At 42.7% G+C, this 22,137-nt stretch overlaps 1 long non-coding RNA gene across 1 annotated transcript in view; it reads left to right on the top strand.

The window, feature by feature from the left end:
• LOC115288926 overlaps positions 1 to 20,262 on the top strand; it is a 47,451-nt gene extending 27,189 nt beyond the window's left edge. Inside the window, exon 2 of the long non-coding RNA XR_003907275.1 lies at positions 20,154 to 20,262. This is a non-coding gene — a long non-coding RNA (uncharacterized LOC115288926). The remainder of the gene's footprint in view (positions 1 to 20,153) is intronic.
• The last annotated feature ends 1,875 nt before the right edge of the window (positions 20,263 to 22,137 follow it).

The following is a 22,137-nucleotide window of genomic DNA, read 5'->3' as shown; positions in this document are numbered from 1 at the left end:
TAAGTGATAGCCAGAGTGAAAGGAGATAGGCAGGACATAGGGAGCAAGGGGTTTGGAGGAACAGTGATTGCTTTTGGAGAGCTCTGAGGGGCATAAGTTGTTTTCAGACTTTCCCTGGTTTCAGAATATACCCAAATTTTGAATTAGATAGGAACATAAAAATGCTCTGAAGTGAAAACATTTTGTAGTCAATTTGAAATTTCAAAACAGGATGAACATCTCTTCAAGTACATCTTTTCATACATTGTCAAACAATGCTCAAAAGATGCTGTGTCTGAACAGAAAAATAAACTCTGGATTATCGGTTTTGAGAACAAAATGACTTCCGTTTCAAACCCAGTATTCCTCAAAGGAATGAATGTGAACTCTTTGTGGCATACCCTGAAGGTAATGGCAGGCTTCTCCACACAGCACATTGACCAGATTTTTGAGATTCTTCTGGTGGATGTGACATCTAGTCGGCTGAATTGAATGTCTTCTGCAAATTTAAGGACTTGATATCTTAAACCAAACCTGGTCCTTAGGGTCTGGGGATTGTTTTCCCTGGGCAAAATGTTGACCTCTATTTCTAAGAAAAACAGCTTTGAAGAACTCTTTGGACATTGAAATAGCTCTACAAAACAACATTTTGGTGCTTTAAAGTATAAACTAACCAGAAACACATGATTTCAGTTTCCCATAGGTCTCAGAGGGTTTTGCCTAAGAGAAAAATGCATGGCGAAACACATCATGTGTAAAAAGTTTAAGACGGTAGTCTGGTTGTACAAGTAGGTCAAGGATTGGAGAAGGTGACATGCAAATTTGCATTCAGGTGGAGCACGTGGGGGGATGTAAGCATCAGCTCACAGCTGTTAGGGTGACAGGGGTCCTTAGTTTCTTTGTCCTTCAGTAGATGCCTGAGCTGTCTAATGTGAACTTTTATTTGGAATACTTGTAGAGAAATAAGACCAAGTTATTAAAAATTCCAATTTTAGGATTTACTGTGGGAATGAATTTTTAGCACTCTTCAGATAACCCATTGTTCAGTTTTCACTACTTGCATTAATGGATTGATAAGAGAGATTTACAATCAGTATATATGAGCAGAGTTTCTGAACTGCATAAAGATTTTGTCTCCGCCTGGAATTGGCAAATTAAGAGACTATAGATGCTGGTGAGGATGTGGAGAAATGGGCACCCTCCTACACTGTTGGTGGGAATGTAAAATGGTACAGCCACTCTGGAATACCCAACAATAGCACTGCTGGAGATCTACCCAAGGGATACAGAAGTGCTGATTCATAGGGACACATGTACCCCAAGGTTCTTAGCAGCCCTTTCAACAATAGCCAAATCATGGAAAGAGCCTAAATCTCCACCAACTGACGAATGGATCAAGAAAATGTGGTTTATATATACAACAGAATAGTACACGGCAATGAGAAAGAATGAAATCTGGCCATTTGTAGCAAAGTGGATGGACTTGAGGGTGTCATGCTAAGCGAAATAAGTCAGGCAGAGAAGGACAGATACCATATGTTTTCACTCATAGGTCTAACAGAAGAAACCTAACAGGGGACCATGGGAAGGGGAAGGGAGGAAAAAGAGTTAGAGAGAGAGAGGGAGGCAAATTATGAGAGACTCAAATACTGAAAACAAACTGAGGGCTGAAGGGGTAGGGAGAAAGAGGAAGGCGGGTGATGGTCACAGAGGAGGGCACTTCTTCTGGGGTAGAGCACTGGGTGTTATATAGAAATCAATTTGACAATAAAATATAAATAAAAAAAGATTTTGGGAAAAGCTGCTAGAATTTAAAAATATCCTATATTTGATATTCTTGGCATTATAATTGGTATTATTTGTGAAACAATTTTTTTTCTAAAGAAAGTCCTTGATGAAATGATCACGGTGTGTGAATTCATGGGATCCAAATGAATTTGGTTTTATTCTGTGTATGAAGCAGTCACTTGACTTGTATTCAGGTTGTGAAACTTGCTGAGAATTTCTTGACTCCTAGGTAAAGGCTCTTTCGAGAAGCTGGAGGTAGGAATGAGGGGTTAAGTACTGAGTGTCTTCTATATGTCTAGCATTGTGCTTCTAAATGTGTCTTCTAAAATGCTACAGAAGTCTTTTAAGAAAGCCTATTATCTTGCTTTTACAAGTGAGGAAACAAAGGCTGGAGAAATTAAGGTCGTTTAACCAAGATCAACAGTGACTATCATTTCCCCATTAGGAACTTAGCAGTAGCGTCCAGCATTGGAAAAAACTTTGGCTGGATCAATTTACAGTTTATCAGATTTGCAAGATTCTCTTGCTCTCTTCTCCAAGGATGACAGCTGGGATGGAAAATGAAGATGCATAAATTAAAAGCCCAAAGACCAGTCTTTTTTAAAAATTAAGACAAATTCAGAGAAACTCAGAGACATAAAACAACTTTTTTTCCCCCACCCAGTGAACCCCAGTGTTGATCAAAAGTATGAAAAGCATCAGGAAGGCTAGATTCTAATTCAACAGGCAAGTGATCAGTTTGCTTGGTTGCAAAAGGAGTCCAAATAACCTCCCTTGTAGTAAAAATAAAATAAGCAACATCGGAACAAATAATAACAAAATAAGTAACAGCAAAATAAGTAAAATAAGAAACATAAACAAAAATTAAACAAAGGACAGAACTTTCTGTACATTTCAACACTTAGGGATATATAGTTCCTAGAATAAACTATTATCATGTAGTCAATACTGTTAGTGCACAGATGGTATCCTGGGTTCACACAACTTTGTAAATGTCCTACCCCTCGGAGGAAGTTGTCCTTTTGGTGCCCGATGGTGCACCTGTTGAGTGTGTTGCTAGAATCTGGCAGAAACGACGCTGCAATGTGTGCTCAATGATGGCAAATTTCCCCCAAGTGCTCTTCTAAGAGACACGGTGCATTCATCCATTTGGTCTGTGGCTGTCTTTCCTTGCATGATGAAAGGTAAAGCATTTGCTGATTAATATTAATAGCATCTCTAACTGGAATGGGATTGGAGAAGTGGGGTTTAGAAACTGGTGAAAAATTCTTAGTCAAAACCGCAGTCTTCGTCCACGTTCACTGTCCCTGGGACCCAGTCCTCTGAAGATCATGGCAACAAGAGACAAAGCAAGATGAAGGCTCCATGGCCCTTGACAGCTGCTTCGATGTATGTTGCATCATGTGCCGAAAATGATACTCTTGGGCTATCATCTTTTTTAACATTGAAATATTTGAATTTTAATATTTTTTAGATGCCTAAGTTAGGTTCTTCAAAAAAATTTTTACATTCTTATTTATATTTGAGAGAAAATTTATTTTTGACAGCGTGAGTGGAGGAGGGGCAGAGAAAGAGGGAGACAGAGAATCCTAAGCAGGCTCCAGGATCCCAGCTGTCAGCACAGAGCCTGACGCAGGGCTCAAACTCATGACCGTGAAATCATGACTTGAGTTGGAGTCAGACCCTTAAACAACTGAGCCACCCAGGAGCCCCAAAATGCATACGTTGGGTCTTAAGGCTGTCACATTTTTTTTTCAGTACTAAGATTATTTCTCAAAGCCTACATTCAAACCTGGGCCTTCTGTACTGGTTTTGAATAAGCAGTGGCTGGAGGAAGCCAGAAAATAGTGATTTCTGCATAGTGATGACATCTTTGGCTCATTTGGTGGCATTGGTCTCACAGTCTGTGACCTGTTTTTTTTTTTTTAAACATTTAAATTTATTTTTGAGAGACAGAGCACAAGTAGGGGAGGGGCAGAGAGAGAGGGAGACACAGAATCTGAAGCAGTCTCCAGGTTCTGAGCTAACTGTTAGCACAGAGTCTGACGCAGGGCCCCAACCTACAAACTGAGATCATGACCTGAGCCGAAGCTGGACGCTTAACTGACTGAGCCACCCAGGTGCCCCTACCTAATATTTTGGAGTATTTTGGTGCCCTGAAGTTGAGTGAAATCATGGAGGGGGTCTTCATCTGACTTTGCCAATCCTATCCTAAATATTGTAGCTCTTGTACATTTAATTTATTCTCCCAGAGATGAAGCTTTGTAGTCTGTCCTCCCTGCCTCCCCTTCCTAAAGCAAGGTACCTCCAGAATGGCTTGACTCTCAGATGACAGAGTTCAGTGAGACCTTTCCAGTGCTTCCCAGGTGAAATGACCTGTCTCCCATCTGCTCATTTGCGCCAAAGGCATCCTGCCTTGTGATAGTGTAAATTATTTTATTCAACAAATATTAATTGGGCACATGCTAAATGCTGGGCTTGGTGGGGCAGCATATTTGGCTCTGGGGTGGGTGGACTGAACAAAATGGGGTTCTCATCCATGGGAAAGGCAGACATGGAACATACAGTTCTAACTGCGGTGGCAGTCGGGATGGAAGGACAGGGTGCTGGAGGGGACTGCATGGGCCTCACTGAGGGAGATTGCCCAGGAAGAGACTGTTTTCTCTGAAATCTAAGAAGCTCTCTGGGTGGGAGAAGGCCAGAGCGCAGTAGTGGTTTGGAGGCTGTGGGATGAGGCAACAGGATGTGGCTGTCCAACTGGGAGAAACAAAGACAACGGAAGCAGTGAGAGGGGACTGGAGGGAGCCCCAAGTGCTTCTGCAGAGCTGGGTGGGCAGCAGGTGCATGTTGGGGATGTGCTCCGCTGATTTTCTCTCCTGCTAGACTGCCGGCTTAGATCTATGAGTCTGGTACCTGCTAATAAATGACTGAGCTTTATTCAGGAAGTTCCCCAATAGTTCACGGAATGGTTAGTTTCCTAACCAGACACCAGAAAATTCGACCTGAATTTTGTAAACTATTGTAATCCCTGCGTTGGCAGTCCTTCCAATGAGACAGTTCTTGGCTGAAGCTAGTTGGGTGTACAGACTCAAAGTCTCAAGGTTTGAAAAGAGAACCTTAGAAGTTGGCACTCTGTCCACTTACTTGATTGAGCATGACAATCAGTGTTTTGGGGAGAGGTGGCTTTCATGGGAAATCATCAATGAAGGCAAATTTAGGGAAAATTGTTGATCAGTTAGAAAGTCATGGAAGTGTTCTTGACCTCCTCACCTTTATTCTCCAATGTTTTTCATATGCCAAGCCAACCCCCAAATCCAATATCTCATAAATTGTTAGAAGAGAAAGCCATACATCAGAGAGAACCTTATGGAATAGGTGATTCATTCTATCATTTTATCTATCTATCTATCTATCTATCTATCTATCTATCTATCTATCAATCTATCTATCAATCATGTATTATCTATAATTCTATCACCTATCTATCAATCAAACTACTATATATCTAGGTATGTATGTATGTATCACCTATCATCTGTTATCTGTTATTCTATCATCTATATATCAATCTACTATGTATCAATGTATCTATCTATCATCCAATCTGTCTTTCATCATCTGTCTATGAAATAGGATTAAAAGACCAGTATGGAACAGTTAATAAGAGTCTAGGAAATTTTAGATACAGCTACTAAGAGTCTAGGAAAATTGTCTTCTGAAAAGAAAATTACTAAAAGAAAAGTTAATCAAATTAATCTGCAAATCTGCTTGAAGATTTCTCTTTGAGTTTAATCCAAATTTGCTGATCCCAACAGGAAATGGGCAAAGAATCATGTAAGGACAGATTTCCCCACAATCATCCACATATTGTTTAAATTCCCATCCTGCATAGCATATTGGGTTTATGTATATTCTATTAGCCAAAACAATAAAAATTTCTTTTTTCAATTAAATTTGATTATAAAATATTTGAAACACACTAAGAAGTGCAGGGACAGGCAAAAGCATAACATTTTGCCATAACTTTTTCAAAGGAAATAAAAACAGAGATACAGTTGAATGCCCACCAGTTTGGCAATCTAATTTCTCACCTGTTCCTACAGAGGTAATCACTATCCGGAAGTAGGTCTCTATTATTTACCTCTGTATTTCAATATTTTCACTAGAAAACAAATACCATATTCTTCTTTGCATCTCCATTATATATGTATACAATTAAAATAATATGTGTAGTATTATTTTCAGTATTTAAAAACTTACAGAAACATTTTCCTACTGTATGTTTTTTTGGTTGTTGTTGTTTTTGCTCTATTTCTGTGTCTCATTATGCTTTTGGGACTTAGCCCTGTAGATACATGTAGATCTAGTTAATCCATTTTAAGTGTTCTTCATTATGCCATTGTAAGAGCATGCCAGAATTTATTTATTCACTCCCAGTTGATTTACAAGTGTACCAAACTATGTTTAAGTTGTTTCTAATATTTTCCTTAGTAAAATAGTGCAAAGAACATTCTTTCCCATGTCTCCTTGTGCACCTGTCTGGAACCCCTTTGAGGTCACACCTAGAAGTAGAATTGTGAAGTCTTAGGTAACAGTGTCTTTAGCTTTTGTAGGAATTGCCAAATTGTTGTCAAGTGTGGTCACACCGATTGGTGCTCCCAACAACTTATACATGGGGTGCAAAGTTCTCACTTCTCCACATTCTAGCCCTCATTTGGTATTTCCAGACTTGAGGTATTTGCTTATGTTATGAGTGAGAAATTGTATTTTGCTTTAGTTTTCAGTTTTTCTGACTACTACTGAGGTGGAGCCCCTCTTCAGAGATTTTTTGACAATTTAGATTTCCTCTTCTGTGCATTGCCCGTTGACATCTTTTCCCTATTTTTATTTTCTCTTTTGACTTTACCTTATTGGTTCATGGGGGATATTTATATATTCTAGATACCAAGTGTGATTTTCTTTTTCTTTAATATTTATTTATTTTTGAAAGAGAGAGAGACAGACAGAGAGACAGATACAGAGTATGAGTGGGGGAGGGGCAGAGAGAGAGACACACACAGAATCCAAAGCAGGCTCCAGGCTCTAAGCTGTGAGCATAGAGCCTGATGTGGGGCTCAAACCCACAAACTGTTAGATCATGACCCAAGCTGAAGTTGGATGCTTAACCGATTGAGACCCCAGGTGCCCCAGGTAAGTTTGGTTTTTTAGTAGAGGACAAACAAAGCAGAGTATATGGAAAGAAGATTTTTTGGCTCATCAGGACACCTGAGTTTTTGTTCCAGTTTTGCTACCAACTTGCTATATGACCTTGGGCAGGTATTTAATTTTCCTGGACCTTAGGATCCTTAGCTTTAAAGGGGTATAATTTGATGCCAGAATAATAAAATATCTTTTAGATATATGATCCTATCAAAGTTAAATGAAATCAATCAGAGAGAAAGTTCCATTGAAATTAGGGGAAAAATCTAAATGTCAGAATATCCAAAAACAGACTGGACTCTTGCTGCTTTTAGAGCAGAGAAAATTAGGATTAAGTGGATAGAGTTGTCTAACACTGGAATAACAGTTTACAGTTTTCAAGAATACTTCTTATATATGATTTATTTCATAAATTTGACTTGTAGGGTCTTGTTTTCGTAGTCCAATGTGATTTTTTAAAATTTCCTGTTTTAGTATCAAATATGTTGTTATATTTGAAGTTGGGGGCGGGATAGTCAGGGACAGACACTACTTCTGTTTGCTCTGCCTTAAATATGACTAACATGCATTTTTTAGAGGGGATGAATAGATCACAATGATTAACAAAAGCACTTATTACTTTTCTTCCCACTGTCCCAGAAAGCAACTGGAGACATAAACTCATGCTTTTAAGTCAGAATATCCATCTTATTTTGGGGCCATGACAATTGGCTTCATTTTAGGAAAATGAATTTTATTTTATTTCATCTCATCAGGGATACTCTGGTCTTTGAATTGGAATAGAAGTGGGCTGTCACCTTGAGCCTCCAACTCTCTTGTTCATGCATCTGTGACAATAGAGCATTCCACCAGGACTCTAATTTGTTAACCGGTGCCCAATCATCTGTTTCTCTATGACGGAATCTAGCACGGTCCCTTTGGGGATCCTTCTGCTAAGAAGTTTTATTGTTCCTTCACAAGGTATTTGATGGGAGTGGATGACAGACCTTCATCTCCTTCCTCAGTTATGTCTTGTTCATCTAAATGCTTTATGACCACCTTGCTTAGTTCTGCCTTGTCCATGCACAGTCATGCTTGGTTGTCAAGTGACAGTCATTCCCTGATGCCTAATGCAGTCCCCCAGCGAATTGTCACGTACATCCTTCTTCAGTGTTCTGTAAGGGAAGTAACTTTTTTCCCCAGAAAAGAGGAAAAGTGGAAAATAATTTCCCACTTCTAGATTCTCTTTCCTTTGAACTCTAACCATGACAGAAAGAGTCTGCTGGGAGCACTGAGGAGGCGAGCTGTAGGTGTTAGGAGGAGCGCCACTGGCTGTGTTTTTCCCAGCAGCCAGCATCGCGGTGGCTGGAGTCAGGGGCAAACCTCGGTCGTAAATGACAGGACAAAGTAGCAAACTGAAGGAGCTCTCAGGATGCTGAATCAAGATACCTATTTAGGAGATAGGGAGATGGAATTTTATTCTGAGGTCAAGTCAGGAGAGCAATCAGACAACAGAAGCAGAGCGGGGAGGGGAGAGGAAGCCCTCTGCTCAGTCTCTCAGGCCAGAATGAGACTGGGACTCTGAGCTCCTGGCTGCACCTGCTGTGGCTCACAGAGGACTTTTGCAATGTCACCCTCTTTGGTTCTTTAGGAATTCCTGAGTCATGGTTTCTTAGCAATGGCCAGCTATGCTTACACAGCTAAGGGCATGTTTTATGGTTTCTGTTCTTTCTTCTTTCCAGACCCCATCCCTGGGCATCCATCCAGTCAGGGGACGGAGGGCCAATATGTACATTGTTAAAGGAAACATGTTGCTTTGAATTTTTAAAGAAGGGACACATTAAAGAAATCATACTCAGGGCTTCTGGGTGGCTCAGTTGGTTAAGCGTCTGATGCCTGATATTGGCTCAGGTCACAATCTTACAGTTTGTGGGTTTGAGCCCTGTGTTGAGCTCTGTACTGACAGCTCAGAGCCTGGAGACTGCTTCAGATTCTGTGTCTCCCTCTCTCTCTGCCCCTCCCCCGCTCATGCCCTGTTTTTCTCTCTGTGTCTCTTTCTCTCATACATAAACATTAAAAAAATCATTCTCAAGTATGGTACATTATTATAATTCCAAGCACATTTCAGAAAACCATCTCTATGGAGAACATTTTCCTACAAACATGGTAATTGCTAATGAGAATGTTTGACCTTGGTTAGAAATACCAGGAGCTCTGGCTTTAAAGGGCAATTTCTAAGGTTTATGAAAAGTTAAACTGAATAAGAGAAATGGGGTTTCATGCAGATTGCTGGTTTTATGAAATTTTATGACTTTTCTCTGGTATATTCAAGCTATTAGTACAAATAGGCTAGCTGAGATGAGGGAACTTGGAGGGGGCAAACTGAGCCCTGTCTTCCCTAGCATTATAAGCAGCTAGCCAGCTTCTTGCCAGAGGACTGAGGACACCTGGCCTCACACACAGCTGGCCAGGGTCTGGCACAGGTGCTTGAAGAGATAATAGTTCATGTGGGCTGGTTCCATCCAAAGCCTGGGTAGAGCACCAGGTAGAATGAGCCTGGCTCCTGGCGTTCCATTGATTCCCTTGTCCTCTCTGCCCTGCCTGTCTTCTTCCTCCGTGACTTCACATCCACTACAAAAGCGCTGGTGATGCAGGGCTCCCTAGTTCATTCCTGCCTCACCTCCACTCCACCTGTGCTATGCCAGGCTGCCCGTGGTGGTGCCTTCAGAGATCTCAAAGACGGAGTAGACAAAGCAGAAGTCCTGATTTCCTTCTCATTTCACAATGTCATTCCGGGCTCACCTGTCTCCTTCACATCTGATCAGCTACCAACCCTCATGTGACTCATTGATGATGTCTCTGGAGCCACCCCCTGTCCCTTCAGTGACTGTTACCTGGATCACACCAGTGTTTTCTTCACCAAGCTGTGTGATCCCTGGCCTCCTCTCTCCGGCCTGTGCATGCTGCCTGCTCGATTGCCCTTCACTTACTTTGACCATGGAATTCCTTTGATTAAAAAATCTTCATTGGCTCCCAAAATTGCCCCATGAATAAAGTCTAATCTTCCGAACATGCACATTCTTAGAGTTTTGTGAGGGGCCCTAGTCACTCTTCCAGCCTGAATCTCTAGCCAACTGCTCTGTTCTCGGTCCATGCTATACCCTTCCCCAGAGGAACCTTTCTTCTTGACTTGATTCATCTGTTGAAATATGACCCATCTTCTAGGAATGAGTAGTAGATAAAAGAACATTCCTTCATAGAACGTGCATTTGCCATCCTGAAACTCTGAAAGTGACCTCACGCCTTCTGTTTTCTATAACCCTTCATAGCTCTCCGACAAACTTCATCCTGCATATTTACATGGGTTAGTGTCTGGTTTGCCCCACTAGATTGTAATTTCCTGGGGGCACAAAGTGCTTGGGTCAATATCATTTCAACTGCATCTAATCGCCCATATAAAGGCAATCATATTTTTAATTGATTGATTAGTTTTCCAAGTTTTTATTTAATATTAAAGGATTGAAGACCTAAGTGAATAAATTAATTAAGTTCCAATGTGTACCTCTAAAAAAGTTTTTTGGAAAACATTACCATATAGATATATCCTATTAAATATATCAAGTATATTACTAATCTTTAATATTTATGTTCTGCCATTTAGGCAATTTCATTTGTAAGGGAAACACAGAGAAAATGCTTATTTTTTCACTTATTAGCTACACTTAGGAGACACTGGACATTTTGGATTGTAAGACTGCTCTTATTCAAAACATTTTTATCAACATGCCTCTAGAGCCAGGTTATGAATCATGCAAGAGAGTTTAGTTACTTTATAACTACATCTCATTTTTAACAATGAAAACAACGGTGTCCATCTTGATTACACATCTAGTTACAGTTGCATAGTTTGCATGACCTTTGCTGCTGTTAAAGTTGCAAAAATTATGTGCTTCGGGATTTGCAGGCCGACCCAAAGGGGAGGGAGACGGCCGGTGGGAATGGCTGTGCAGCGGCCTTGGGGAGAGGCCGAGGCCCAGAGAGTCCTGGAGCTGGTGCTCACATCCGGTGCCCTGGAGTCGCCAGGTGGCCGGGGTTAGGGAGGATCCAGCCAGGTCAATTTTCCGTTTGTCAGAAGGATGTCTCTGCAAGGGAAGACCCGACAGAGGCGTGACTCCTGCGCCTGTGTTTAACGGAAGGCTCTCCGTGGGGAGAATCATGTCTGGGGCGCCAGGTCACGCTGCAGGAGTCCGCCTACCGCAAGGTTTATTTTACCCAGTGCGGAGGATGCTTTTTAGAGCAGCTGTCCCCCGTATGGGACGCTGGTGCAGGCTGTCTTGATCTTGTCATTTCTGCAGAAAAGGTTTCTCAGCAGCGGAAGAGGAAGCAGAACCTGGCCTGAGGGCAGTGCGTGTTTCCCATTGCCCAACTATGCTAACTCTGAAGGGCTGGAAGTAGAGGCCTCCGTGTGCCCCGAAGGGGAGCAGGATCGAACGCTGGTGAGCACCAGTGAGTCCTACCACCCTTGATCTGGCTACAAGTAGCCACTTTTATTTTTAGGCTCAGTGACTACTTGCTGAGCCAACGCTCTGTTTAGTATTTTCTAGGCGTTTGGGGGAGAATAAAACATAGTCTGCATTCTCAAAGAATTTAGCGTGTTCTGCAAAAGCAAGCTACTTGAAAGAATTTAGTAACAATACGAGGCCTTCTGTGGGCACTTCTAAGTTGATTTTTGGACAAGTTGTGGGAAAGAGTGGTCAGCAGAAGGGGGAGAGAGATGGGCATTCTGGGTAGGCAACTGTATGCAGCAGTGGGCTTGATGGTCCTCCCTGGGAGGAGAGGGGAGGAGAAAGGGAGAGAGAGAGCTGGAAAAGCAGAGGAGAGAGGGTGAAAGAGATGGGGAGGGAGGCGGGGGAGAGAGTGAGGTCAGCCTTTCTAGATGAGCTGTAATCTCCAGAGGAAGGGCTTTGGACTTGGACTTAGAAGGAGTGAGTTTGATTTCTTGCTCTGGATCTCCTGCTTACTTGTTCTGGTGACATTAGGCAAGTTGATTCATCCCCTTGTGCTTGTCCGCCTCTCTGTAAAATGGGTGGTTAGCATTATGCATTCCCCCCCCCCCCCCCCCCGCCACCCCAAGGGCTGTTCTCCAGATTAAATGAGGTAATGCACTCTAGCATTCAGAGAGTCCCTGACACAGTGCACAGAGCTCAGTATCGCTCGGGCAAGCATGTGAGCTACAGACCACAGAAGACTTTGGACTTGATTCCAGGCAGAAGGGAAACCCTGGCCTCAACAGTGTTTCCCAGACCCTGCTAAACCCTTGGCTTTGTAAGGCTGAGTTCTGCCTTCTCTTCTGTTTGCTAATCTTAAGGACAGCTCGGTTCTATCAGTCCCATCCCACATAGTGAATGAGAGTCATGCGGACAGAAATTGCACGGGAATATGCCGTGTGAGTGACCGGTCCCCTCCTGCCCACATCAGCCCTTTGCTCCTCAGCTGGTCGCTGTCCTGTTACTCCTTCCTCCACTCAGTGCTGCTTCCTGACACTGTGTTCTGTTCCTGTCACTCTGTGGGAGACACAAAGAAATATAATGCATAGCTCCTGCTCTCAAGGAGCTTACCAAATGGTTGTATCAAGACTTCGCTCTGCCAAATCCATTTTTAGAACCTTTTGTTTCAATGGAATGAGAAAAAGTAAAAATAGCCCTAGCGGGCCTTTCAAAGGTGTCTTAAATTATTCTTCACTCATTTTTCTTCTTGTGCTGTGAATATCTTTAGCTTCTATAGAAGGACAAAGAGGAGAAAAGTAAATTCCTGGCAGCCGTGAATTCTATTTATACTCTGCAGCACATTATATTTCTATAGAAATAGCTCAAGAGGCTGGAAGAGCCTGTTTCGTGGAAATCCAACGCTTTTTTGTGGTTATTGACTGTCTTTCCGCACATTCCAACGTCAGTTAGAGTGTGTAAGGAGGGACGTGCACATTTAAAGTGCATCCTTTAGAGCAGGTGCTCAGCCCCTACATCAAATACCAGACACAAATCCTGCCAACCTGGCCCCTCTCCTGCTGTCAGTATTCTCAGATAAATGACAGAGCTTAGTCCTTTGACAGATGACTCGCCTGGGAAGCCCAGGAAGCTGGAGCTGCATGCGTGTCTGTTGATGTGGCTTTGAGCGGTGACATCTGAGTCGGCCACGACAAACAGGGTGAGTGAGCCCCTCTTCCAGCAGTGCCTACTTTTGGCCTTGTGAGCCCGACAGGACTTTAAAGATCAGTGCTCTGCTTTCTCATGAAGACATTCCACCCCCCACCCCGTTTATTCAATGATCTTGCTTTGGGACAACAAAATGTAAAATCCCGACTGGCCACATTGAAGAAACACTTCTCTTAATTAGGATGGTGGTGAGTTTGTGTTGGATGGGGAGGGGAATTGGGGCCACAAGACCCATCTGTTGTTGTTTGGACCTCACTTCGGGGGAGTCGTAAAATGCAAGCTGTGCAGAGAGCAGCTCCGCGTGGCCACCCCTCCTGTGAACGATTAGAGTTCTATGTCCACGATGGTTTCCATGGAGCTGTGTGCTCTTTAGGGCGTGTGCAGAGGACGGGGTGGTTGAATTGCAGGGTCTTTTCTCTCCTGTATACGGAAGCAGGACAGACTAGGGCGCGGGGTGCAGTCCCTCTTGGCTCACACTTAGAGCTCTTTGTTAGTTACGGACACCATCCCAGGACTTTCTTTCCAAATACCTCCCTGTGTGGACTGGGAGACGGTGTCCTACCACAGCTGGAGGGCAGCTTTAGGTCCTTCTCTGTCCTGCCTTTGAATCTATAACCACCTATTCCTGACAGGAGCTGCTGCACCAGGGACTCGTTACTTCTCATTTTACTCCTGCTGTGACCAAAGGCACATAGCTAGTAAATTAGAAAACTGGGATTTTAATCTAAACTTGAGAGGCCCCAAGTCCCAGGCTCCACCCACTGCTCTCCATGGTGCAGAAAACAGTAAGTTCCTCTCTGACACACATGCTCACTTCCTGGCTCTCTCCTTGAGTGTGGAGATGCTACTGGAAGTGTTCTAGACACAAGTCATAGTTCAGTAATGGATACAAGCTTTAGGGATTTTTTTTACACCTTCACTTACCTTGCTTAATATACTTTACGCCAATTGACCACTTTCTTCTCATACTTTACAATAAAACTACTTATTTTCAATGTACACCGTAATTTATTCAAAATATAATTACCCCAATTAAGCCAAGACGTACATATACTTAAAAGATATGGCATATTATCAAATATTTTGCAATTCTTATCAACATGTTTATAGTTTAGATGATAGAAATTTCTTATCTTCTTTACTGATAAAAATACTCAGGCCAAGTATTACATTTACTTACACTTAACATATGAAAAGCACCTGGAAACTTGAATGGATGTAGTGAACATATGTACCACTTCTTTTTTTTCTCTTAAGGACACTGGCCTTAATCTTTGCTAAAACTCATTTGGTAGCTATCTCCCTGTGTTGAAGGTTCCAAATCCCTGTTTCATTGCCTTGTCCCACAGCTAGTAGTCGGGTGGTAGAGGTGCGGGTGGGAGAGCTGGGAGATAGCTGACCTGTTGTCTCTGGAACACCTCTTGCTTCCTGAATGGCACCCTTTCCCAGCCAACCTAAAGAGGACGTCCCGATATTCAGAGGCTGTGCCCATGATCCCACCTTCTCCTGCCCGCCCTCTCTCTTTACTTCTTCTTTGTCTGACCCTCCACCATGGAGTAGCTCCTGTGCAGGGCTGTGCAATCATCCAGGCACGGGGCCACCGTGTGTGCATGTGCAGGATGTGTCCTTTTGGAGAAGCCCGGTGAGGGGTCTGGGGCCAAACCCCCATGAAAGTGGACAGCCTTCTCATTGTCCTAACACACACGTTGGCTTCATGAGGGAGGAGAGCTCAGTAAGAGACCTTTACTTATGGGGAAGAAAACTAGCGATCCTGCCCAGTATATCGGTTTCAGAGTGCTGTGAGTGACCAGGATCCTTTCAATACCTTGTTTAGCATAAGGAATATAGTCAAGGCACTGTCATAGCCTGGTAGGTTTAGATGTTAGCTCCACTTATGGTGAGTGCACCACAACACAGAGAGTTGTCAAATCACTATGTGGCACCCCTGACACTAACATCACATTGGGTGGCAACTGTGTTTCAATTACAAATGAATAAAACAAAACCAAACCCTAAACCTCTTGACCCCCTCACTGGCACAGAGTAGGTGTTCAAAAATGTTGAACAATTTCTCAACATTTTAAGGAACGGTCTCTTTATTAAAAATGAGGACCCTGTGGCTTAAATAAATACTCTAAAGTTTCAACAGGCAAATGAACAAACCTTGTTTAAAGTGTACAGTGTTGAGTCCTGCATCCGGTGGCTGCCAGCTCTGGGGCCAGGAGCCCATTAGGTGACACTGGGCTGACCCAGGATGTGGGACACTGCTGCCTCAGCCCCTGGCTTCTCTCTTGACAGTGACAAAGTGACACATCTCCTTCCACCTTTCCCTCCAAGCCCTAGATGTCAAGTCCACCTCTCAGATACACCCACTCCCCTTTCTCAGTGTCTTTTTCTTTTCTATTTAGAGACCCCTTTTATTTTTGTCAGGTTTCCCTTTTAGCCTCCCAGCACTCGCAGTGCCCGGGGTTCTGTGGCCTCCCCATAAAACTAGCCTCCATCTTCCTTCTTCTGGGGAACACTTACCCCATTTTCCACTCGCTTTGCATCCTTTTGTAGTGGGACATCCTATTACCAATCTCATTACTGCCTATGACCCCTGGATTTTCATAACAACCTTTGCAAATATTGATTTCTCTGTAAACATTGTTAAAATTAATGGTCTAGTGGAGAGGGGGGCAGGGACTTGGTCTAAATAAGAAAAAAATATTACTTTGGTTTGGAGACTGGAAGATTTTCCAGTCACTTCCCTGAGAGCCCATGAGGTTAAGTTTTGACATTAATTAACTAGGAAATAGAAAATAAAAATCTGTCTGAGCACGCAGATTACCGAATGTCAGACTGGGTGATCTAGACTGGGATCAGGAAAAGTTGTCTATAAAAGGCCAGGTAGTAAATATTTTAGGCTTTGCAATTATGCAGCTCTGTCACTGGAGCATTACAATAGCCATAGACAATATGTAAATGAATGAGCTTGGCTGTTTTTCAATAAAACTTTTAATTACAAAAACAGGCAATGGGCTGGATTTTGCCCTGGGTGGTTGTCTTCAGACTGCTGATCTGGACTAAAGCCCTGTTCTTACACAGAGGAACAGAGTTCCGGAGAGGGGAAATGAAAAGCTTAGAGTCAGATAGCTTATCTTTGGAAGAGATAAAGACAAGCTTCCCTGAAACCAGACTGGCAGTGACCGCTCCCGCCTGGGGCAAGAGGGATTGGGGGAGCACTATGAAGTCCAATGGTTCTGCCAAAGGCTGCAACTTTGCTGTCTGCTGGGGACTAGTCTAAATGCTGGGGTTTGAGAACACTTATGAAGAGCTAAGCACCGGCTGTTTGGAATCAGAGTCCAGAACGAATTAAAAATGGAACAAAGGTGTTTTGAGCATTGAGTTGCTGTTTTCAGTAGAACATCACGAGTAGGCTTATAATTTTTGCCCCTCAGCTATTTGTTAGTGCCATAAAACATAATACATATCCAAAAAGGAAAGAAAAGGGAGATGCATGGTTTTTATTGAAGGGGTTATGAGTCCAAGATTTATAGTGAAGTCAGCATAGAGGTTCACACATTGCACAGAAAGGAGCAGAAGCAAAATGCATCAATGCTTCTGGAAAGAGAAGACTTCTCCTCTCTTTTGTACCCATTAAATTATTCAACAAACTATGCACTGAGAGACTACCATGTACATGCACTGTTATCGTTCCTGGGCACGCAGCAGTGACCAAGACACAAAGACCTCTCTGCCCCTGCATTCCAGTAGTTGAACTAGGTTGCACGGATGAAGGGCTCTCATTATGTCCTCGGAGTGAGTTCGTCTGTGGTTGGATGAATGTGTTCTCCTGCACATTAATCCATTCTCCCTTGGATTCTGTACTTGATCAGAATAGGGCCAGGAGACCTGGACTACTTGGCAACAGATTCTGCAGTGACTTTCAGGTGAGTGTGTAGAGAGTGCAGAGGCGTGGTGGTGGGTTATCCATGGATTAGACTGGACTTTGTGGATAAGGGAGAAGTGGGTGATGAGCTCAATGAAAAAAGTTTTCCCTGTGGAAGACCAGAGGCACAACCTCAAGAATTACAGCTTAATTTGAGTGAAGATCAAGCATGAAGTATAGATATTTAGAGCTATAAGATTATTTAGTTCCTGCAGGTAAGATGGTGGAGAATTTGGGAGAAAGAATGAGTAAGACTAGATAGTTGCATTGAGAAAAGGCCTCCTCAATCATTCCTTTAAAATTTTTGTGGGAGAGGAAAAGTGTGGTGGTAGTGGTTAGGTATAGAGGAAGAGGAGATTTATAGAGGGATTTGAGAACAGCCCGAAAGTAAAGAGAAAGGGAATAATAGTAAAAGCTATGGTCAAGAGGTGTGTGTAGGGGCCAGCAGCTCATGCGTGGCCTTGTAGACCATGCTGAGGTCACCTAATACCTGTGTGTAAGTATCAGTTGAGGAACCCGAACAATTGATGAGTTAAAAAAGTGTCGATTCCCAATAAGATTCAAAACATGTGTGTGAATGTTCATGGCAGCATTATTATTCATAACAGCCCAATGTGGAAACAATTCAAGTGCTCATCAACTGATACATGGATAAACAAAATGTGGTCTGTCCATATAATGGGATATTATTCAGCTATAAAAAGGGATGGAATTCTGACACATGCTACAACATGGATGAACCTTGAAAACAGGCTGATAAGTGAAAAAAGCCAGAAACAAAGACAATATATATATATATTGTATGATTCTACTTGTACAAGACATCCAGAACAGGTAAATCTGTAGATACCAAAAGTGGATCATGGGTGTCAGGGCTGGAGGAGGAAGGAAGAGGAATGACTGCTAATGGGGACAGGGCTTCTTTTTGGGTGATGAAAGTGCTCTGGTTTCACAACCTTGAGAATATGTTAAAAACCACTGAGGTACACACTTTAAAATGGTGAGTTTTATATGGTATGTGAATTACATCTCAGTAAAATGGTATCTAATTTAAAGGTAAAAAAGCCCTAATAAGTGTTCCAGTTTTTCAAGTCATTCCTGCTGTCTGATAACATATTAAAAAACTCGAGACTAAGTGTAGTATGGGATGACAATGGGAACCAACCCGACACCTTTGAAAAGCATGAAGGGCAATTCGTGGTCTGATGTCTATTTTGTTTTCTATGTGAAACTTGTGCCCTAAACTGATAAGAGAGAATTATGGCAGAAATTGACCCCCTTGGGATTAGATTTTTAAACAAAAGCAAGTTGTTTGGGCCAATTTTTAAAATGGTTGCAGCCACGTTGGTCCATTAGAGCCAATGACATTTCCACTACCCAGTATTGTCACTATAATGCAAAACCCCAGCAGTCATAAAGTAGCTATGTAGACTTATTGGTGGGCGGAAACCTTTTCACAGAGCCCTGTGGAAGCTGAGGCACCGTCTAGACCAGGCCGTTGACCTTCTTTGGTCAGGGGCAGGTGGAGGCCTGCACAGTCACTGTGGTAGATTCTAGGGACAGAGGAAGGGCTCAAAACTTTGATAGTGCATCCTCAGAGGTGCTTTTGTTTTATTTTGTTTTTAGAGGAGAAAAAAGTGCTACTTTCTAAAAAGAAGTACAGGTACTATTTGGGACCATTAAAAAAAAATTGGAATGAGCCTCCAACAAAATTAAGAGAAAAAGGAAGGGAAAACATTTAAAATGTAGTTGTTTCTTGCCATTGGATCTGCTTTTGGACCCAGGCCCACAGTGAATTATTAGTTGCTACATTGTCCTCACTGGCTTTTGAATATGTTCCGAAACTGATTATGCAAAGGAAGAAAGAACAAAGTTTAGGGGAAAAAATTATTTTGGTGCTGACATCACCAGACATTAACATCTGTTCTCTTGTTTGTGCCTCTCTCTGACCACATTAAAATATTTGATGTCCCATTAAAAGAAAGAAAGGTAAAGAAAGAAAAAAAGCACTGTTCTATGGGTGTGCTGAGGACTTTCATGACAAATATGTTTCACCTTTGACCCTGAAGTAAATGCATGTCATGCTGTCCCATGCTTGCTGATGCCCAGTGCTGCCCACAGCCAGCATCGGCAGGCAGGAGATCGAAATGTCTGCTTGTACTTGAAATGGCTTCGGAAGACACATGTGCATTTGCCGAATGGAAAACATTTTCCAAGGGAGACTGTTTGAGGCTCAAAGGACCATCTGATGCTCTTTTTACCCTCTTGGTTTTATTCAGCTCATTTCATTACTTTCTGTTTCTAGCATCTTGCCAAAGTGAAAGTATGCCTGGAGCTTGCACGAAGAAAGAATATCTCATATTTTTAGCTATATTTGTGTTTTACAAGTTTATTTGAAAGGTAGTTTGTACATTGGATCCTTTTCTTTCCTGCTCAAATTATTTGAACATATTAGTTTAAAAATTTTTAAAAAGTGCTTTTAACCTTTTAAATAAGCCATTTTAAAAAAAGGCTTTTTCTTCGCTTCCACGGGAGAGTTTAATAGCAATGCAAACCAAACTGAGATGATGCCTATAAATTAGCCTGAGAAAATTCCAACAATTCCAGGCTATGAGGTTGTTTCTAAGGGACGCTGACTTCTGCTCTTCTCATGTTTGCTCAGGACCACCCTGACCCAAGAATAGGAAGTACTGATTACACGGTTGTTCATGGGCAAAGACCTCACGGTCCTTCAGAATGATCTCAGTTCTGGTGAATGTTTGGGTCTATGAAAAGAAAATTATAAAGTGTTAAAATTGTGCCTCCAACTTAGCCTTCATGACATGAGTGGTTTGGGTGCCTTCATGCCATGTTCTCTTAGGCATGACTTATATTTGGTTTCTGTTCTTGTATGAGCAATGGGACAGCAGAAGCAAGTGCACATTAGCTCCTGTTCCAGGAGTAGAGGTGAGAGGGGCTTCCCTAATTTAGGCTTTACTGGAGTGCTTAGCTTTCCCATCATTCCTGCCACAAAACACAGTTACTTGTTTTCATTTCATAATTATTTTACTCTTTCTTCCTTTCAGCAACCTGGATCATTCCTGGGGCAAGAGTGGAAAATCCAAGAGAAACCAAAATGGCACTGGAAACCTCATCACCAGCTTCTATGTTTTACAATAAATGGTAGCAATACAATGCTGTTCTGTTTAACCATTTCTTGTGCAGGATGTAATGAGAGACTCTGTAAAAGGATAAAAAATGAGCAAGGCAGTCTATGATTTCAAGGAGGACAAATATTGTAAAAAAGGGAATTCTATGCTTATTTCCAAAGAAAGTATAGAAAAATGTTGTAGGAATTCAGAAGAAAAAGAGAACAGTCAGGAGTAGACGAAGATCAGCCTAGACTTCTAGGAGGAGCCATACTGGGTGATCCTTGATCCTCACCAAAAAGAAGTAAAAGGAGCAAAGCATGGGGACAAAAGAGGATGACTATGTTCAGTGAAGACCAATGTAATAGTGACTTTATGTAAGAGAGTTTGATTGTAATATTAAATTTATAAGCAGTGGATGAGAGACATTGGACTCCACCTTCGAACAATTTGCTGTGTGTTACCTTGCACTCATGATGAGGCCAGGCTTCGTTCCCTCCCTTATCCATAAACATAAGGAGACTTATAAATAAGATGTTTTCTAAGGTCCAATTCTACTTTAGTATCTTGGATTAAGAAAGATGGGGATCAATTAAGGGTCTATCTGGTGGTCTAGGCAAGCAATGTAAGAGTCTATGTGGAATGGCCCAGTGGGAAAGGAGAGGGGGGAAATCTATGATAGAAAGAAATCCTCATTGCCTGGAACCACTGGATGTGGCATTGACAGCGATGGGGCAACCAGGTTGTTTGATTTCAAGCCCATCTCCTTGGAAAAATGGTGATGCACCAAAAGAAAGAAGGAAAGTAGCGGAAGCTAGTTTTGTGAGGAGGGTGAAACTCAGTCTCTGACATGCTGACTTTGAGGTGGTGGACAAATCTTGGTGGACACATCCCACAAGTTATAGAAAGACACTTTGGGAGGATGTGCAGGCTGGAGGAGAAGATTCAGGAGTCATCTGTATGGAGAAGGGCAGGTCAATGCTTTGGGATGGTTGAGGACACAGAGGGAAGAAGGAGAAAGGAAATGCTGTGAGCAGAAAGAGAGTCAGCAAAGGGAGGGGTGTGGGAGAGGGGGAAGAAAAGTCAGGGCAGGAAGGAGAAGGAGCATTTGACCACGGGTGCTATCTTGGAGATTCAGGGGAACAGGGAGTTTGGAAGGGATAAGACAAAACCTTAGAAAGTGAAGAGGGGTGGGCTCCAGAAAGTTTCCTTCCTATGTGGCCTGGGCTCACTGATACTCAAGGAAAGCCCAGAGAAAGAAGGAGGAGGTCAATATTGTGAGACGTAGGAAAAGACAAGTTTCAGAAACCTTCAGGAGAATTCCTTGTTTTCATTTTATAATTTTTTATACATCTTCCCCTTCCTTTCTGTTGTTGCAAAGCTTGGGGGCGCTCCTGGTCCCCCCAGGCAGTGATGGACGCTACTTGAGTATGCATTCCTCATGCAGGGTTCCACTACATGAGATTTAAAAGTAACACAAACTTGCTTTCCCCCCAAACAGACAGCCTGAGAGTTCAATACTGCAGGTGGGGGTGGGTGGGGTACTTGGAGCAGTTTGTCAATGGGAGAGAAGTTTGGGGTTTGCCCCAAACTCAGCAAACCCAAAGGCAAACTTCGCTTGACAACAAAACCAAACTACTGACAAAAGTGTCCCAGAGTGTTTTCTTTTCTTTTCAGGGCTAAGACTTGGGAAACCACAGAACTAAGTCAAAAGGTGAAGGCGGCAGAGCCACCTGGCGTGGGCACCTGGGCAGGCGCCTTGTGGCCCCGCCACTGGGCGCAATTCAAGAGGCGCAGGCTTTGGTTTCTAAGCCTCTCGCTCTGTGTCGGGTCGGTAACCTGAGCAATGGGCCTCCCCGTGCACTGCGGTGCCAGCGCGTGATCAGGCAGGGCTCCTGGGCTCATGGTCCCCAGGTTTGGG

Source organism: Suricata suricatta, chromosome 4 (assembly GCF_006229205.1).
Source record: "Suricata suricatta isolate VVHF042 chromosome 4, meerkat_22Aug2017_6uvM2_HiC, whole genome shotgun sequence".
NCBI lineage: Eukaryota > Metazoa > Chordata > Mammalia > Carnivora > Herpestidae > Suricata > Suricata suricatta.
This window is presented reverse-complemented; position numbering and strand designations above follow the sequence as displayed.